The sequence below is a fragment of the Mytilus californianus genome, unplaced genomic scaffold (genome assembly GCF_021869535.1).
Source record: "Mytilus californianus isolate M0D057914Y unplaced genomic scaffold, xbMytCali1.0.p SCAF_9, whole genome shotgun sequence".
Taxonomy (NCBI): domain Eukaryota; kingdom Metazoa; phylum Mollusca; class Bivalvia; order Mytilida; family Mytilidae; genus Mytilus; species Mytilus californianus.
In genome coordinates, this window is record NW_026262745.1 from 15,889,689 (window position 1) to 15,894,605 (window position 4,917).

Consider the following 4,917-nt stretch of genomic DNA (forward strand, 5'->3'; position numbering starts at 1 on the left):
AAATATGTTTATTAGATAGGCGCTATATAAAAGCTATGTAATAAATAAATAAATATACGTGATGACGCAAATGCATATTCTTATCCAGAATATCAGTGCGTATGTTTGCCATTTAATATAACTTGCGCAAGAAAACTACGTGCATGCGTAAACATTGATTTCACTCGTGGAAGGTGATTTTTCGCATTTCTTATCTAAATCTAGGACACGGCGTCACTGATGAGTCTTTTGTAGTCGAAACACGCGTCTGGCGTACAAAACAAACTTTAATCCTGACCACGTGTCCTTGATGAGTTTATTGATTTTTACCAAACATAAACTTTTTATATAAATTGGTTCTTTTGAGTGCATGTTCCGGTATTCATAAGACTTATGAAAACAAGATATTTTTCAAAAACTAAGTTTTCCTCTCGGTTTTATCTGACCAATATAATTGTCAGTATATAAGAGGTCCTAATGAAGCTGTTGTGTTACTCTCAAGAACAAAATACGAAATCTTCTTATAAGTTGCATGCCACAGAGTTACACTTCACATGGAAATTTCAATTTCTCTATACCACCTCTTCCATGATTACATACATATTCAATGAGTATAAGAATAATTTAAAGCATCCAGGAAACAAAATATGAAGATATGAAAGATAAAATAAACGTATCCAGATTATAAAGCAAACCGAGTTCTGAACTTTATATCTTGATTGGTCTGTGCACTTTGCTTTAGACATCCAGTTTGCAGAAATTTATAATTGCAATAGGATCAGATCTTTGTACATAAACACGGAGAAAAATGATTTACACTCCCAAGTAATAAATAAAATAGTCAAGCCTTAAAAGGTAATTTCGAATTTTCTATTTACAACTAAAATTGATTTTAATTGACTTGTGCAAGAATCTACACATAATGACATATTTTCAATAAAGGTATTTTAATACCCTTATTACCTCATTCTATTAACAGTCAATTATTTCAAATCAAAAGCAAAAATAAATTCAGCAAAAAACATTTGGTGACCAGTCAGTGGTCTCGGGTTCACGTATTGCTTTTCTTTTTTTTAAAGAAAGCACCTTGTTTTAGGTTTAACGATAACCACATCATACCTTGGTATCCATTTTGATTAATACCTGTTTGTACCGTCAGAATGTGTAGGTTTACTTGATTGATTTATTTTTGAGTTAATACAAATTTAACTATGCGAATCATGAGTGAACAATATCCAGACATACCATTTGTCCCATTATGTGTATACCATGTATACGTTTAGATCTATTTTAGATCTACCTAATATCTGATTTATATGCATTTGGTTGTTGCTTTATAAATTTGACAGGAAATTCGGTTATAATTGTTCTAAAATCTGCCTCGACTTACATATTTATATAATCATCAAAATACATTAAAAATAATTCAATTCTTTTATTACATATTCACTTAGACGATGGCATTGCACAATGTACTGCTTTTCTCAGACTGTTAATGATGTCTTTACACAAAATCTGGTAGATATCTTCTGATTGGTATTTCATTTTGAGTCGGTACTTTATGTCTTTTTTTTTTTATTGTTATTTGATTTTTGTGGTTCTTGAAATCTGCTGAGTCAAGCCCTATCCAACTGGATTTCACAATTTGTTCATACATTGAACGGTTACACCACTGATCCAGAATTGAAGAGGGCATGATGCTCGCAAACACATTTAACCCCGACACATTCTGTATGTGACTGTCCCGAAGGCAGGAATTTGTAATTCAGTTATTATCGTTGATTGTTTGTTGTCTGTCATATATGTTTTCGCTTGTTACTTTCTCATAAATCAGGCCTTTAGGTGAAACGTTTGAAATGGTTCACATATTGTCATTTCGATTGTATAGCTTTATGGTATGGATTTTACTGATTGTTGAAGACAGTATGATGACTCATATATGATACTAACCACGTCGTTTGGTCTCTGGTGGATAGTTGCTTCAATAGCAATGATACCACATCTCCTCGTTTATATATATTTATTTATCTTACCTCCTATAGATTTCTTAGGGTCTGATTGGTTAAAGGACTACACGTGGTGACTACATATATTTGATATAGGGTGTCCTAAAAAATATGGGGTTTGTTACCATATGGGGTTAGTAAGGAGTTACTCCCCTTTCAAAACAAAAAAGAAATCTGAAAGGTTTCAACAGACGAAGAAAGTGATGATGAACGATTGAAATAAATTCATAAAACAAATTAAAGCTAACAATTTATTATTGTTGGAATTTATTTTTTGTATAGACAAATGGAAGTAGGTTCTTAATACTAAGTATTGAAGACTTACTCACTTTGATAGGCCGCTATTCTAAATACCACATGTGAAGATAGTGGGTAAGATAAATTCGTTACACGGTGTGCTAGTGACCTTATACGATATATATGGGGTCAGTAAATTCCATATGGGGATTCGAGCTTCGCTCTCACCCCATATGGAATTTACTGACCCCATATATATCGTATTAGGTCACTAACACACCATGTAACTAATAATATAGACTTGTTTGTATAATATACTTATTTCTAGTGACTGTATAATGAAATGATTCATTATCCCATACGGTATAAAGCAATTATTGAGTTATATTGCTGACAAATAAAAATACATTGTGTATAAAAAATAATATAACAGCTACACACGCTTAAAACACATGTCTTATGCTATCTCTAGATTCGCCTAACGTGACGCGTAACGTATAGCGGATGTGATCGAGTGGTCTAGAGCGCTGGGCATGTGGCTAAGCGATTGGTCCTGTAGTGTATCAAAGGTGTGAGTTCAAATCCCGTTGAGGAACAAAAATTTGTCAGCATAAAAATCTAATTCTAACACTGTTGGGTTTAATTTTCAGACTTATATAAATATTTGTATTATCCTGTATCTCAAACACACTGAGATCCAGTGGGCATATATATTGTATGGTTGTCGCTTGCTTAGACTTGTCTGTATCAATTTATATACAGAAAAGCCGAAGCGGAGATCACTAAGATCATTCTAAGTTTAGTACTGTTGCCTGATTACTAATAACGATCATATGGTTCTTCAACTCATGGTTTTACTGAAGCAGTGGATACTGAGCAAGTGATACTACAGTACACAATCTATTCATCTGCTGATTAATGAAAATGTAATGCCATTTATCAGCGACTGTGCCATCTAAGTGGCATGTCATGAAGAGCCATGATTAAAAATCAGTGTTTTTATGTGCAGCTCAAGTCCTTACTTGTTTGATTCAAATTATATTCATGTAGGTTTATTCCTAATATGAAAAAGAAAGATAGAAAAGTGGAATCAAACCTAATTAAAGTATCCAGGGGCAATAACATGCTATAATTTCAGAAAAATACACAACATATTGACTTAAAGAAAAAAGGACCAAAAAGATTACCTAGAAATTAGAACAATGTTATATAACACCAAAATACATGATTGTTAGCTCAGATGCTGCGAAAGGGTCAACTGTACATGCCATTCCAGTAACATATCGCGACTACTGTATTAATCGGTTGATAAGTCGTACAAAGTAACAAGTATGATACCACGGATTATTTAATTCCTCTTGTCTGAACATATTTTTTTACATAATATACATGTATATATATATATACACATACATACAGTGCATGTTAATTATCCCACCCTTATTAATATACTTAATGTGAATGTTTTTACGACAAAGGATGGATAAGACTTAAGACCAAGTCAACACGAAAAATTTTAAAAATAACTCATTCATGATAACATCCACGAATATTATTTCGAAAAGAGATAAAACTTTGTCCTTTAAAATAGGTACATGATCGGAGATATAACAACTGCTATCAATTTCCTGCATTTTGTTTTTGTTGAAATTCTTCCCTATTTCGCAAATACAGTGGATTTTAACCTTTTTTGATTTTCCGCATCTAGGATTATTTATCATTTTGATTTAAATCTTACGGACTTGTATATCCTTTGTTGAAACCCTACAAGATAGTTTCACCAGGGAAGGACAATACTGTTGCGTTTTATTAAATGAAACATACTGATTTTGTTTTCATCAACAATGTAAATTTAGAGCGTGCATATAAAACCTCCGTCCGTTTTCCAGCATTACTATGTATAGGATAGCTTTAATGATGTGACATTATATAAACATATATACTTGTTTATAAGATAGATAAATTATATATATATATATATATATATAAATGTACAAATCTAAATTGAAAAAAACGTTCAAACCTATGATTGCGTTGGATAAAAACCGCAATTTTTATAGGTGTGCATGCAAAACAAATTTCTTGGTAGAGGGGTCTAAATACAGCACAAACAACATTTTCCAAAAGACCAAAAAAGTGAAAAAGTGTATTTTAACAAAACGCATTTGACTAGCAGGTCGAACAACTGATGTTCTTAAACCCTGCTGACTGCCATTGGCGATTGCCAAATAAACGGATCACCAGATGTAACAAAATGGATCTTAATATTGATTTATTACCAAACAGAAAACAATAAATTTGCGGAAAAGATGGTATACCGCAAACACGAGGTGCAAAAATTTGTACACCATATCCGGATTTCGACAATTAATGTCTCTTCAGTGATGTTAGGAATCGAAACGGTATTTATATATATATATTTATTTATCATACTCCTATAGATTTCTGGTGATATGATTGGTTAAAGGACTACACGTGGTGACTACATATATTTTATATAGGGTGTCCTAAAAAATATGGGGTTAGTTACCATATGGAGTTAGTTACCATATGGGGTTAGTAAGGAGTTACTTCCCTTTCAAAACAAAAAAGAAATCTGAAAGGTTTCAACAGACGAAGAAATTGTTAATGAACGATTGAAATAAATTCATAAAACAAATTCAAAGCTAACAAGTTGTTATTATTGGCATTTGTT